Source organism: Rhagoletis zephyria, unplaced genomic scaffold, assembly GCF_001687245.7.
Source record: "Rhagoletis zephyria isolate East Lansing unplaced genomic scaffold, Rhagoletis_zephyria_1.1 Rzeph_scaffold_06516, whole genome shotgun sequence".
In the NCBI taxonomy this organism is placed as follows: Eukaryota; Metazoa; Arthropoda; class Insecta; order Diptera; family Tephritidae; genus Rhagoletis; species Rhagoletis zephyria.
This window is the reverse complement of record NW_016163599.1, coordinates 8,045-24,649: the sequence shown is the minus strand read 5'-3', so window position 1 is coordinate 24,649 and position 16,605 is coordinate 8,045. Positions and strand designations below refer to the sequence as shown.

At 34.8% G+C, this 16,605-nt stretch overlaps 1 long non-coding RNA gene across 2 annotated transcripts; it reads right to left on the bottom strand.

Annotated features, from left to right (window-relative positions):
• Positions 1–5,692: 5,692 nt before the first annotated feature.
• Positions 5,693–7,000, bottom strand: LOC108373259 (uncharacterized). Of its 2 annotated transcripts, none has more exons than XR_001848949.1 (3): positions 6,982–7,000; positions 6,484–6,592; positions 5,693–6,424 (listed from the first exon to the last, which is right to left on the bottom strand). It is a non-coding gene; the product is annotated as an uncharacterized LOC108373259 (long non-coding RNA). The 2 variants fall into 2 exon arrangements; XR_001848948.1 differs by lacking the exon at positions 6,982–7,000 and adding an exon at positions 6,653–6,693.
• Between the last annotated feature and the right edge of the window lie 9,605 nt (positions 7,001–16,605).

Genomic DNA, 16,605 nt, shown 5'->3' with positions numbered 1-16,605 from the left:
TACTAAAATATCGCAGTTTTCGTATTTCTGGAAATTACCGTTATATGGGAAGTGGGCGTGGTTAAAGTCCGATTTCGCCCATTTTCAATACCAACCTACCTTGGATTAAGGGAAACCTACATACCAAATTTCGTTAAGATATCTCAATTTTTGCTCGAGTTATCGTGTACACGGACAGACGGACAGACGGACAGACGGACGGACAGACAGACATGGCTTAATCGATTTCTTTTTTCATCCTGATCATTTATGTATACATTTGTCTATATCTATCTCGATTCGTTTTGGCTGTTACAAACAACCGTTATGTGAACAAAATTAATATACCCTTGTGCACAAGTGCGCTCGGGTATAAAAAAACAGTGCAATGTAGAATAACAATATGGGTACCAAATGAGAGAGAAAACTTTAGAATTTAAAAACAATAAAGTTTCTTGGTTTACAAGGACGAATAGGTATTGAAAATGCGCTTTTAATAAATTTTATCTTTTTAAGTTAATAAATTTTGCAGGACGAAATTTGGTGATAAGGTCGTGCGTATATTGTCGTCAAACAATAATTTAAAAAAGGTAAAATTGAAAATTTTCAAGGATATTTAGGTACAAAATTTTTAAATGATATTTTCCATACTCCTTCGTCCTTATCCACCAAAAAATTTATTAATCATATTTTTTAAATTTCAAAGTCTTTTTAAAAAATCCTCAGAGAGAAAAACTAAGTACGCAGTTTACTATAATATACCCATAGTTTCGCGATTATATTAATATCTTTGTGTGTATGTAAAATTTACTGTCGCACGGTTTAATATGTGTACCGAATTTCAAGCAAATCGGACCATTAATAAGATTTTTTCGAATAAATCTGTCTCAGGTCTACCGATGAGAAAAAGGTATAATTTATGTTAATCCAGGCAATAAGCTACCTACGTTATGATGTGCCTTACATGGTCAATCTAAAAAAATTTTTTACCGAATACTTCGGGAATGGGTTTCAATTACTTCCTTTTATAAAGGCGTAAGATTTCAGTTTAATTAGATAGTTTATCAGGTGTGCCACAAAGATTTATAAGGTTATGAAAAATTAGAGACTAATTCATCTTGTGGAGTTTGTTATTATGTGAACGTGAAATTTAATCAAAATCATTCAAACATTTTCGAAACTATTTTTGATTGCAAAATGACGTAAATGACTTGTTTACTTTTAAATCTGCAAGGTCTCCTTTTACTATCACTAAATATTATATATTGGATAGCTGGCTATTTTTTTTACGTTGCGCTCATTCAGCCATTAGTTTCCTTACCTGAATTGGTAAATTTTTATCAAAAAGATAAAGAGCAGATAATTTCTCATTAAGATATCATAAAGATGACCTTAAAACTTGTTGAGCCCATATACTTAAAATAGATTTGTGTAAGTAACCTCTTATTGCAAAATTTCTCGCAAAAAATCTAAAAAGTCTGGAGGGGCACGTATGGCATAACTCGAAGTAAACAAGTACTTAATGTACAATAATACAATAAACACAGAACAATTTTAAATGTTTCTGTGAAAACAAACTAATTTGCAAACATTACCAGCTGCAGAGAGTAATTTCCCTTGACATAAATCGCGTGAATATCTTCGTTTTCTATTTTAAATTAAAAAACTAAAAAGGGGCACCGTAGGAACGTATGGTGAAGTGTAAACAGCTAGGCTCTAGTCCCGATTCAATTTTCATTCAAAGTTCTGATTTACTTTTTAGCATAAAACTGCGTTAACCGGAGTACTGAAGTGTCTTCTAAGCTGAAATACTCCATCTTTGTCTACTCTGAAAATCAGGCCTCGGTTTCATATCTACAGTGCAACAATACCTCTTCGAAGGTAGCAATTCAAGGAAGAATGGTTCTAAGCGATTTGGCTACGTGGTGCTCAAAGAATGCAATCTGGGTTTCCGGGCACAGAAATATTCCTGGAAACAGCATTGACACTGAAGGGAACTAATCTATAACTGTTCAATTCTGCTTCAGTAATTTTTTAATGTCAATTCGCGGCTACGTCTAGTTTCCAAAAATTTGCAAATATAAATTTTGAGTGAATAAGCTTCAGTAGTTACTAATATGTTGCATTTTATGTATTTCTGCAAACTACCGTTAGAAAGCAGCCGCGGTTATTTTCCGGTTTTGCCCATTTTCAATACAACCCGTCCTACGCTCAAAAGAAATACCCGTACCAAGTTTCGTTAAGATATCCCAATTTTTACTCGAGTTATTGCGTGCACAGACGGACGGACAGATCGATTAATCGATTTCTCTTTTCATTCTGAGCATTTTGGAATTTATTATTACATAGTATGTATGTATTCCGTTATGCGAACAAAGTTAGTACACCTTTGTGAACAAGTGCGCTCGGGTGTACAAAAATAACAGTTTGTGTATGGGTACCACATTCTAAACCTAAATTTACTCAGCCAGATGCACTTGCAAATATCAAACCACGTACATCATACATAATTTTCAATCCTTTGCCCTTAGTATGGTCCTCTGAAATGCAAATATATGTATGTGTATGTATTACTAGCTAGAGCGCCAGCCAAGCGGTTGTAGAAAGCAATTAGAAAAAGGAAGCAGTTTGTTTGAGTGCTGACAACTCAGTTAATATTGTAATTAAACCTGTTGAAAGTGTTTGTTGGCACAACGAGTGGATAAGTGAGATACGAGGACACCTTTGTGGGATAAACATTCGTGCGCTTGTACTTTGGCAACAACGAATATTTGTTTTGACAAGTCACTTTGCAGCTTAACAATTTCACACCTATTCAAGCCCCGGCCGTTTTCTCTATATAAATAAAATATATGTACAGTGAAACCCACTTAAGTACCCCTCCCCCCCCGCTTAAGTACCTAACCCGCTTAAGTAACCAACATTTTTGGGCACCGTGAATTTTTTAATGTAATCTGAAGAAACTCCCTCTCTTAAGTACCTCCCCGCTTATTTACCCAACCCGCCTAAGTACCTAAATTTTTCGAGCCCCATTTACGATTTTACTTATAATTTTCCACTTTTAAGTGCTCTTTTAAAATTCCTTTAAATATTTACATCTTTTGATATTCAGTGGCAGCGCTACACACCTTCGGTAAAAAATTAAAGAAAAATCAACGGTAATTTTTAGCCAGTTGAAACTTGCACATTATTACACTATTGAATGGGCTATAAAACTGAATACTCAAAAACAATTCTCAGAAAAAAGTGTGAAATTTTGATGATTTTTTTAAGTGTTCTACAAAATCTTAAGTTTAGGTTTATATGGTATTTATTAGGGAATGAACTGTATTTTAATTAATTGAAAAGTCTTAAAACTTAATAAATAAACCTAATTGGTAAACAATATCATTTTGAAATCACTCCAAAACTATATGTCCAACTTTGACTTTTTAAAGAACTTAATTCTTGTAAAAATTACATACCATTGCATCATATATATTTTTTTAATAAAGTTTTTCCTTATTTGGTTATGAGTTTAAACAGTCCTACGACCTTGGTTTTAAACTATGTACACTTCATTAAATGTTCATGTGCTATTAACGTATTTACATATTTATGTAAGTTAACTGGGAGATGTAACTACATCAATAGTTACGTTCGCTTAAGTACCCGCATCGAGGTACTTAAGCGGGTTCTTTTATGTACTCAACCCGCCTAAGTACCATTTTCATGAGGTACTTAAGCGGGTTTTACTGTACATACATTCGCTATGCGAATGGTTCGCATCATTTTACACATTTGCATTCGACATTCGCATTTGCATCAAATGATATGAATGTTTTGCGAATGCGAATGTGTACATGGGCAGAGACTCCACTCTAATATTGTTAAAGTGGTTCTAACAGCCCGATTCTGTAAACTTGATAAATAAAGAAAATTTATAATTTGTCAATTTTTTATTATTTATCAAGAATTGGAATTCTAGCACAGAAATCAAAAGCTCTTTTCTTAATAAATTATCAAGATTGAAAATGCTATTTATGTACAAGCGTTTACAAACTGAAACTTCACATGAAAATTATAAATTTAGTATATTAAAAAATTTGTTTATATCATTTAAATCTCAGTATATACAGTAAACAAACTTAGCTATTTTTTTTCACCAAGTTTGGTCCCCATAAAGGACTAGTGTTGCAAGCAACGCTTTTTCGGCAATTAGGGTGTTGTGCAGCTATTTATTGTGGTGAATATTATTTAAGCACTGGAGAGATTTATTCACATGGAATTGGAGATAGGGCTGATAGATTTATTTTAAATAAATTGTGAATCTGCGAAAATATCTTTTCAGCAGATGAATATACTTTTTAACCTTTCTCCCGAAAATTTACATACAGGCAATCTTTTATCCAGGCGACGATATAATATTTACCTAAAATATGCATCTAAATAGGTTATAATTGTCATTATTTTCGCAGTTGGAGTATATGCCAGACGAGTAACAGGTATACAAGTATACCTAAATTAGCGCTTGAGCTTGTATATTTATCTCTCTCTAACTCATTAATTCTATATACGTCAGCACCAACGCCCGACAAAGTTATGTCTGTATTTAATAATTTGCCCTATGACAAAATATGCATGAAATGTATTCGTAGATTTTTATTTACTTTCATTTCATATATTAGTATTGGGATGAATGATTTTTACTAAATACCAGGAATAAATATTTAATAAAAAACTATTTCATTTAAGCTTAACCAACTTTTAGTTGCTCGGAGCTAATTTTGGAACGCTTCATGAAATATTTTCATAGACAGTAAATGCAACCCTGGGTGCATCATTAACGAGCTGAAAAACCAAACAAATAAAAAAATTCCATCTGAACCAATATTCCCAAAAATTATAAAGCAAAACAAAAGCCATTTTTCCAATTTATGCACTGTTGTTTTTATTATTGCAATACAATTTCGCAGCTCTTAAAACATTTTCCACATTATGCTTTTAGGGCTAGTAGTTTCCGACCCCATTTGCTCGTTTTTTTTTCAGTTCTGAATTTAGGCTAGGCTTCATGGGAACTTACTGTGGGTGCAAACAGACCACATTTTGTAAATATGTACATATGCATACACTTCAACGGAATTGTGATATTTAATTTTATTTTATAATGAAAAATGAATTTAATGTGCAATTTTTTAAGTTTACTAGATGTAAGACAAGTTTTAATTTTCTTTATATATTGCATGCTTTAGTTTTAATTCTGTTTAAGTTAAGTTGTAAAGGTGAAAATAGGCCTCCTGGGCAACCGAGCACATTAAAAAAAAAATCGGTAACGCGCGTAAAAGCATACCTTACAAGTGGTGTGGAAAATGCAAGAACAAATATAAATGGAATAATTTTCGAAATTATGAAATGGTTATTGGTATTTTCCATCTCAAAGGGGATGATTAATTTGAACGTTATTTAAGCTGCCTTTATGTAAGCGTTTTGGCTAGCCGATATCTTAAGTAAATTTTCCAGTCGACAGAAATCGACCCGTGAAAAGGCAACTTCAGGAATTTTTTAATTTTCTTTTTTTTTTTTTGCTTGGGCGTCTTTTGAAAGATGTGCCAAATTATATTGTCGCCTTAAATACAAAACAACAATTTCTTTAAGCCATCTTGTGCAGCAATTTGTTGATCTTATCCTCACGGCTACTGAAATCACCGAACTCAACGTAGTGATTAGCCTTCTTGCGCCAGCCTCGGGTTGATGTGTTGAGCTTGAATAGCAACAGGAAGTTGGGGGCTTTCTTGAAGTGAAGTGAATCAACGCACTGAATTTCGTGCGCTTCGCGAAATTTGCGTTCGATCACAAAGCAGAGATTGGGACACGCTTGACCATTCCACGTTTGTACATCAATTCACGAACTGATTTCAGATTTGGATAACCCCATATAGGGTTCGGCATACGTAGCATATTAATGGTTGCCTTGCTCAATTTGTTGAACACACCGTTTTAATGTGGCGAAGACAGAACTGTAAAACTACGCACTTTTTGTGCAACTTTGTTGATACCGCGGATGCGGATCACAAAAGCCAATTTGGATTTTTCAGGCCCGTCGAATTGGCCGCATTTCTTTGCCACACAGCGCTCCTCCATCTCACGGCGTCCATCACGGAGTTTTCTTGTTTGATATTTCTCAGCATGCACCAAGTTTTCACGTTTACGGAGTGCAATCACAGCAGAGCGCTTTAGTTTACGTTTGATCAGGGTAGCAATTTGCTGACCTGCTCTTGCTGAACTGCAGCTTCGACTCGGGGACAGGAGGCAGCTTCCTGGAAGGTTGTCTGCCCTTTGCTTGCGGTTTCTTACCGGCCGTGATGGCAGTCCTCTTAACTTGTTACTTAGCACGTTGAAAAGGCGAAAAAAAGTTCGCCAAATGTTTGGAGCACATCGTAAATGAGCCACTCGATTTATAACATTTCTATAAACAACTTAATTAAATACTTTTTATACATAGATATGCTGCAACCATGCACTTACTTTCCCAAATTCCATCCTGCTTATCGGCATAATTTTCCAAATATGCCTGCTACTTCATTACTAATTACTCAATTTTCCAACTGCGCCTTCTTTGTTGGCTCGACATATCCTAAAAAGACATAAATTTACATTAAACAATAGAAATCGCAAAAATTACCAAATAAAATACTCGCTTTGTTTTGTTTTGTTGTCAAATTTCTGAGAAATGTGAATTCACCACGATGCGATACAGAAAGAACAAGGACCAGGGTTGTAATTTTAAGTAAACTTATTCAGGGGCAAGGCGCAGAGCGTTCGGGCAACAATATTAATTTGTATCAAATATAACATTAAACGGTGGTTCTAATACATTTTTTGATATTATTAAACAGAGTACATACATTATATGGAATTTCTTTCAAAAATTAATGTACTATATGAACTTTTTTTTCAAATATTTCTTAAGTTTCTTTCATGAGTGCTGAAAAGCAACCATGCGTGTAAGAAATTGTGTGCTACCTAAAATTTCATCTCTGGAAACTTTATCCCCATAAAGGACTTCACCACAGTTGTTTTACTGGATATACTGAGATTTAAATACTGCATGTACCGGCATTTGAACCTGCGACAAACAGAATTTATAGCCGACATCTCTACCTTCTCGGCTACGGCAGTCAAAAGCGTTTTTGCTTTTAAATTCATATTTTTCATATGTGACAATGAAATCAGTTCCACTCATGTGGAAACAGTTCCCCTCTTGTGGAAATCGTAGAGCTTTTTATTTTGGCTGCGTTTCTTTATACATTCCGGATAATCCCATTTCACAGCCGGAATAAACAGAATGCGTTTGAAATATACGTCAACATATCAACAGGAACGTTCTAAAGAATAAATAAACAAAAAAGCTTATTCCAAACGTTCAGAATGAATAAAGAAATGCAGCCTTTATAAATATTGACACAGAATGCGATGGGAGCTTTTACTTGATAAAAATCTTGATAAAATTTCTTTACAAATAATTTATCAAGAAAACACAGAATTGGGCAGTAAGTCTGTCTAAGGGTCAAAACATAGTGGGAGCGGCAAGCAAAGAGCATCGATCAAAGCGTCGATTTCAAACCTATATGTTTCAGTGGGAGATCGCATAGTGAAGAGCAAAGCGTACATACGTATTTGTAATTGAAGCTTTGCTCTTCTCTTTCCACGATGCAGAAAATAACGGTCGCGCCATTCGCGGACCGCTAACCCTCTCTTCGTCGATTTGACAGCATCCACCCAATCGCTGACGTCATAAAATACTTTTGTTTACATTACTGTTGCCAACTTTATGCTTTTCGCACCAGATTTAGTGGGTATTCAAAACGCGAAAATTTTTCAGTTTTGTGCTTGGTGCGTTTTTGGTGCTTTTGTTTTTAGTTTGAAGACATCAAATTAGAAAATCTTAAAAAAAATGGAAGCAAAATTTATAGCAATCGTAAGTAGAGCTCTCGATTTTGTTCGCACATTTTNGTAAGTGTGGTAAGCAATTTTACCAAAATTTAAACAAAATCAATGCACAGTGACAATCATAAGCGACAACGAAATATGTGCAGCACCTTCAATCATGCCAGAGGAAATCGACCGTTGTGCAAGAAACATTGATTTTTATTAATTTGAATCGGCATTTTTAGAATAAAATTATGTATTCATATTAAGTCCATAAAATACACCAATAAAAAATTGGTGCTTTTTCAAATTCGAAACTTGGGAAAAATTCCTTTTGTTCGATGTTTCCTCTTTTGCTTGTCGAGTTCGTCTTGCTCTCTCATTCTGGTATATTTTGACGTCACGGCCAATCACGGGCAATCTTGTATTCTATCATTCTTGACCCTAACCAGGGTGAGGACAATGCTTCAGGCGCTAAACCATTAAGTAGTATATCAAGCAACACTGATGGGCCTTCACCAAGTACTGCTAAAAGTCTTATAAGCAACCTAGAAATAATTTTAGATTCCTCCAGAAGAAGCGAAGGCTCGGATGTTGAATGTGGAGACATTAAAAAATGTGAAATTAAAGCTCAATTGAAGGTCTATCTTAAAGAAAAACCAGGTCATCTCGGTTAAAATCCTTTCGATTGGTAGAAAACTAAACTAAAATACGACAAATTGACAGATCTGGGCCGCAAATATTTGAGCGCTCCAGCCACTGTTCCAAGAGAGCAATTGTTCAGTGCAGCCGGCCTTATCTACGAGCCTCTAATAAATCGCCTCATGGGAGAAAAGGCAGCAAAATTACTTTTTTGAAATATAATATGCGCCTTTTGAACTTTGACTATTACATTAAAACACTGTATATGTATGTTAAGACCTCGTTCAATGTTCTAATGATTTACAAAATTTTTAAGTAATAAAAACGACGACTTAAGATGATTATAGCTTTTTTAATGTTTTCCTAACATTCGCATTCGCACATTCGCATTCCGAAAATTGGCATTCGCGAATGTGAAAAATATGGCAATCGAAACATCCCTAGTACATACACACATTCACATTAATCAAATGTATGTACATAAAAGTGAAATGGCGTTTGTTGATCATCGCATCACGTGAGAACGGGTTAACCGATTTTTTACCACGCTTTTTTATAACAATTCGCTGTCTAAATAATACCAACTGCGAAGATAAAAGGACCCACTAAGCAAATAATGATAAAATAAAAGCTCTGATCCAATACTTTTCGTGAAAAATCCTGTAAAACTGTCAAACAGCAAAATTACTCTCTGAAGTGAGAGTAAAAAGTGAGTAACAACAAAAAGTACGGGAACAAAAAATCCATTTTTCCTGTAAAAACGTCAACCAGTGATTGCTTGACACTTTTCATGATTTTACCAGAAGAAAAAGTTCGGGTATAATCTTGCAACTTCATTCTCTACACAACTCTCCAAAAGTCGCTCTCATTTACAGGATTTTGGAGTACGCGAACATTTTTCCTGCAACTTCCTGCAAGTTCGTGTAAGATCCTGTAAGTTCATGGAGTACTGGATCAGAACTAAAGATTACGCTATGAACCTTGCTGTGACGTCATGAACGAAACAGTTCGAATAGCAGATAAAAAGCGCAGTTAGTCGACGACGTAGCGTAAACATAGGTTGACGTACATAGCAGCATATCAAATTTTCTGTTGATAGAGAGAGAAAAAAGCAACGGCAACGTCACCGCCATGCGGTGCTGTGTTTTCGTTAACACGCGAATCCCATGAGGTAGATCGTAGGGATGGGTAAATTCGATATTCGAAGCTTCGATATTCGAATTTTAATCGAATTTTTGAAATCGAACTTTGTGTTGCCAAAATTCGGATAAAATCGAATTTTTCTAGAAAAAATCGAATTTCATCTTTATTTCCAAAACATCAACTCTTCATATTTCTTCTTTCTGACTAAATTTGCCATCACTGTGTGTGTTTTTCGATCTGATGCATCGAAACAAGAAATCTGTGCCAAGAAGCAACTGTTATTCTCAATTAAAAAAAAAACTTGTAAAAAAACTATTTTTTGTTGATTTTTTATTTTAAATTTTGGGAGGCTTTTACGTTGGTAGCATGAAGCTTTTGCCTGAGAAGAATAAATCACTCCTCCAACGACCTTCCAAATTTGCTTTTTGCGGAATTTTTTGAAGTAAGGGTCAAAGTTACCCTTTTAGGCGGGAGCTAATGGCTAAAAATGTTCTACGAAAATATTTCCCATGAAATTTTATTACATATGTTTTAACCTTTAATTTCGCTCAGACATTTATTTTAACAATTTTTTCGACTTTTTTGAAAACTACATAGGCCGAGACATGAAAACTTTAGTAGGTCATAAAATAAAAATACGAGCTAACTTTTGCAAATCCATCGAGTGTTTTACTACTGGATGGGTATACTTTCAGAAAATGTTAACAAAGTCCGGGCTGGTTTCGGCTGTCGCACAATGTAATTTGAGTTTAACTTTTTAAACAGGTGGCCACTCTCTTCAAGCACCTCAAAAATATTTTAATTGTTGCATAGTATTTTAAGCACAACACTTCTTTAAATAAATTCGACTTTTCAAACAGATGGCAACCCTCCTAAAGCATTTCGATTGATACCCATACTGAGGTAATTTATTTAACTTACTAAATAATTTGATTTTGATTTTTCTACATATGACTCAAAACTAAACCATATTACACATCTACAGGGCAAGCACTTTCATTTGACACCTAACTCCTTTTTGAAAATCGAACAAACAATACAGATTCTATGACTTAGTGTTAAATATTTAACGCAAACATCTGCGGTAGCGATTATTTGATTTAGATTTTCTAACCTAAAACTAAAACTATGTTGCAGACCCAAAGGACAAGCCTTTAATTTGACACTTCATTTTTTGACATTGAGCGAACGATACAGATTTTATGACTTGGTGTTAAATATTTAACGCAAACGGCTCCGAACTCGATTTCACTTCAAAGAAATTTTGGAAGATTCAAAAAAATTCGAATTAAATCGAATTTGCACCACCAAATTTCGAATCGAATGGTTGAGCAATGTTCGAAATTCGGAAAAAATCGAATTTCAACCCCCCACTACCCATCCCTAGTAGATCGTGTCTGCGTCAACCTACGTCTACGCTACGTCGTTGACTGTGTGCGCTTAAAGAATAAGTGTCAAAATCAGTGATGGGCAAAATTGTATTTACTAAGTATTAAGTACTAAGCACAAAAGTATCTAGGTATTTTGAGTTGTTGTAAATACCAAAGGACTATTTACTTAGGTATTTAGGAGCTGCTAAATATTCAAGTACTATTTACTTAGGTATTTAGGAGGTGCTTTAGGAGCTATTAGCTATTAAATTAAGAAAAACTTGAGTATTTAGGAGCTGCTAGATACCAAAGTACAAAAAATGAAAGTATTTAGCCGGCGCTAAATAATCTGGTCCAAGGTACTCAGGTACCTTGGGGATGCAAAATAGTTTCACTAAAGTACCAAGGTATTTAGTCGATGGCTAAATACTTTCAAACTAAATACTGGATATTTTAGAAGAAATTCCGGGAATTAGCACCTCACCTTACAACCACCTCAACTTACTTTACCACAACTCACTTCACCTCTCCCCAAATAACAAACTCACCACACCTCACCTGAACTCACCACACCTCCTATAGCTACACCAAAATCCACCAAATCTTAACTCACCATAGTAGAAGTGATCATACCCGTTCTCCCCACACCTCACCTAAACTCACCACAACTTAATTTGGGAACTGTTTCGGGATTGTAGAGATTCTTCAGACTAAATCAGGATTTTCAAGACTATTTAGGGATTTTCGAAGCTATTTCGAAATTATTTAGGGATTCCCGGAAACTCTGTTTGAGATTTTGGGATTCTTGGAACTAATATCGGGATTTTCGAGACGACATTCAGAATATTGAGGGATTTTTGGGACTAGTTTCGGGATTTTTGGTACTTTCGGGATTCTCGGAGTTAATAGTGGGATTTTCGGGAGTATTTCTGGATTCTCGGGATTTTTGGGACCCCTGGACAATTTTTGGATTTTTAGGACTAATTTCAAGTTTTTGGGGCTTTCGAGACTGTTTCGGGATTTTTGGGGCTTTCAGAATTATCGGAACTAATATCGGGAATTTCGTCACTTTTGGAACTTTAGGGAGTATTTTTCGATTCTCGGGAGTAATTTCGAAGTTTTTGGGGCTCTGGGACTATCTTTCGATTTTTGGGGTTTTCGGGATTCTCGGGAATAATTTTGGGACTGTTGGGACCTTCAGGCCTATTTAGGGATTTTTGGGACTAATTTCGGATTTTTGGGAATCTAGGGACTATTTCTTTATTATCGGGAGTAATTTAGGTATTTTTGGGACTTTCGGGACTATTTCCAGATTTTTGGGACTTATTTAGGATTGGAGCTTTCGGGTCTATTCGAGATTGTCGGGAGAAATTTCGGGATTTTTGGGACTTTCGGGACAGTTTTCAGATTTTAAGGACTTTCGAGACTACTTCGGGATTCTCAGGAATAATAATAAGGCCACTTTGGGGATTTTTGGGACTTTCGGAACTTTTTTTTGGGGGATTTTTGGTACTTTCGGCACTTTTTTGGATTTTTTGGACTTTCGGGACCATTTCGCGATTTTCGGGACTATTTACAGAATTTTGGGACTTATTTGGGAGTTTTTAAACTTTCGGGACTATTTCGGGATTATCGGGAGGAATTTAGATAATTTCGGGACTGATTTCGGATTTTTGGGACTTTCGGGATAATTTTGTGATTTTCGAGACTATTTTGGAGCTTTTGGGACTTCCGGGATTCCTGGGACTAATTTCAGGATTTTTGGGACTTTCTGAAATATTTGGAGCTTCCCGGGACTAATACTGGGGTTTTTGGAACCATTTTGGGATTTTTGGGATGCCCTGGACTTATATAGGGATTTTTGGGACTAATTTCGGATTTTTAGGACTTACGGGACTATTTCCTACAGTAATCCACACGTATTGGATTTAAAATATGATTATTTACCCACGTTCAACCAAATAGACCTATTTTCTAAAACAAAGTTGCTAATCCAAATTAAAAAATTCTTTTATTCGTTGATAAAAAAAAAGTCCCAAAAACACCTAAATTACCCCTGATAATCCCGAAAGTCACAAAAATACGAAATTAGTCCCAAAAATCCCTAAATAATCCCGAAAGTCCCAAAAATACCTAAATTACTCCCGATAATCCCGAAGTAGTCCCAAAAATCCCTAATTAGTTCTCAAAGCCCGAAAATTCCTAACTTAATCCCATAAATGGAGAAATAGTCCCAAAAGTCCCAAAAATCCGAAATTAGTCCTGAAAATCTCGAAACACCCCTGAAAATCGCGAAATGGTCCCGCAAGTCTCAAAAATCCAAAAGAAGTCTCAAAACCCAAAAAAAAATCTATATACTCCCGAAAGCCCAAAATAAGTCCCAAAAATCCCGAAATCAGTTCCGAGAATTACGAAATAGTCCCGAAAGTCCCAAAAACCTTAAATAGTTCCGAAAGTCCCAAAGTTTCTAAATAAGTCCCAGAAATCGAAAAATAGTCCCGAAAGTCCCCAAAATCTGGAAATAGTCCCGAAAGTTCTAGAAATCTCGAAATACTCCTGAAAACCCCGAAATGGTCCCGAAAGTCTCAAAAATCCAAAAGAAGTTCCAAAAAATCGATATAATCCCGAAAGCCCCAAAAATTCCAAAATTAGTCCCGAAAATCCCGAAATCAGTTCCGAGAATTACGAAATAGTCCCGAAAGTCTCAAAAATCCTGAAATAGTTCCGAAAGTCCCACAGTTCCTAAATTAGTCCCAAAAATTCCGAAATGGTCCCGAAAGTCCCAAAAATCCAAAAAAAAGTCCCGAAAGTCCCATAAATCTCGAAAATCCGAAATTATTCCTGTAAAGCCCGAAGTAGTCCCGAAAGTTCTTAAAATCTGGAAACTGTCCCGAAAGTTCCAAAATTTCTAAATAAGTCCCCAAAATCTGGAAATAGTCACGAAAGTCCCAAAAATACCTAAATTACTCCCGATAAGCCCTAAATATTCCCTAGAATCCAAAAAATCCGGAATTAGTCCCAAAAATCCCTAAATAGCCCCGAAAGCCCAACAGTCCCGAAATTATTCCCGAGAAACCCGAAAACCCCATAAATCTGAAATAAGTCCCAAAAATCTGGAAATAGTCCCAAAAGTCCGATATTAGTCCCAAAAATTCAAAAATAGTCCCGGATTCCCAAAAATTTCGAAATTACTCCCGAGAATCGCACAATACTCCCGAAAGTTCCAAAAGTCCCGACATTAGTTCCGAGAATTCTTAAAATCCCAAAAATTGCGAAACAGTCCCGAAAATCCCAAAAACTTGAAATTATTCCTAAAAATACAAAAATAGTCAAGGAGTCCCAAAAATCCCGAGAATCCAGAAATACCCCCGAAAATCCCGCTATTAACTCCGAGAATACCGAAAGTCCCAAAAATCCCGAAACTAGTCCCAAAAATCCCTAAATATTCTGAAAGTCGCCTCGAAAATCCCGATATTAGTTGCAAGAATCCCAAAATCTCAAACAAAGTTTTCGGGAATCCCTAAAGAATTTCGAGATAGCTTCAAAAATACCTAAATTGTCCTGAAAACCCTGAAATAGCCTTGAAAATCCTGATTTAGTCTGGAGAATCTCTAAAATCCCGAAACAGTTCCCACCACCGCGCCGGTAGTTAACAAACTGTACAGTAAGTACAGGCCAATATAAATGGAGTGATGTTCTTGTGTTAATTTGAACTAACTAAATTGAACTAAGTGTTAAACTTACGACTAACTATTAAACATAAATCGAACTTAACTTAAATCTAGTGTTTAAAGCTAATCTTAATACTCTAAACTATAACTATTAATAAATAAATGATTGAATTGTCTAATTAAATAAACTGTGTCGGTCATTTAAACAGGGGTACAGCAGACAGTATTCCTACGGTGACCATATTAACGAACGTAAAATAAAGGACGTTTTTCCCAATGATTTTAGAATACGAACATACAACTTGTATTATTAAATTGTACAAGTTCCTCTTCTCGAAAGGCTCTGTAACCGGATATTAACCGATTCCGAAAAATGAAACCAAATCCTTATCAAGGACTTCGCCATCCTTTGCTGCCACAATGCGTTTATCATAATTGAGCGGAGGTTTATTGTTATTTTTCAGTGGATCTGAAAACTTAGCATGCAACACGATCCTGGGCACAACTTTCCCTGTGCTTTTGTCAACAATAAATTCGCTTCAAAGTATTTTAACTTTTCTGGTAAAATTTCTAAATATTAGTAAAATTTTTTTTTTCAATTACATAAATTTTCGCTTATCAGTATTATCAAGGATTCGTGACCCTTAAGTAGGGTGCGAAGCAGACTGACGAAGGTTTTCATTCTGATTTATTATGGGCATTTTTATTTTTTCATATTCTATATTTAAAAATTGACCTCTACAAAATCCGAAGCTAATTTAGAGGACAGTTTCAGAAATAAAGGACAAATGGCGTCCTTTATTTTGACAAAATTTATAAAGGACAGGGGGTTAAAATAAAGGACTGAATGAAACTAATACCATACTCATGGAGAAAAATAAGAGTTATTGGAAAAGGTGGTGTGGCAACTACCATGCAAATTGATTTTTCTATGCTGCATATCTATGGAGCAGGGAACTGCAATTATTCGTGTTTTTAAGTAATTGGTTGAATAACACAAGAAATACTGTTAATGGATATTATTAATTGGAGAATATTCACACATATGCACTAATAATATTTTACGCTCGGCACACAAAGCGAGAGCATGTACAATAACTAAGTTGGTGTAGTGCATACTTTAAAATACCACGTTTACTTTTTTATGAAGAGCAAAATCTGCGTAGCTACATAACCTCAAAAATGGGCAACAACAGCGTTTTTGCACTTTTAGGTTAGGATATCTCAAAATCCTGACGTGATAGAGCAATTTAAACCCCGGATTCGGATTCTACGCAAAAAATTACTTCGAAAATGACCCTACACTTTCCTAGAACAAAACGTTGTTGACCTGTGTTATTAATAATAACTTTGAAAATTTAAGGGATGATTTCAATTTTCTAGAAAGAGAGGGCTTAATAAGAAATAATGAAAACAAGATGATTTATAATTTTAAAAATAATTCAGTTCCTTTAAATAAAAGAACAAATTATAATTATAATAATTTTAACCATTATCCAAATTCAACATTTAGTGATATTAATGGTTCAAATAAATTTAGTCATGGATATCAAAGACAAAATCTTAGTAATTTTTCCGAAAACAGAAATATACGAAATTATTCCAATAGAGATAATTCTAATAATAATTGTAATTCTAATTATAATAAATACCAAAATTCTAATCATTTTAGAAATAAATAAGTAGATCATATGCAAATAAAACAATCAAGGCAAGAATTACCAAAATTTTCAGGTGAAAATTTTTATTTAACAGCCTCAAAAAATCATTACCAATAATTGAATTAACGATAAATAATAATAAATTAAGAGCATTAGTTGATACAGGATCAACAACATCGCTTTTAAATCAGGAAAAACTACCTGAATATAAACGAATTTTACTTAAAAAAA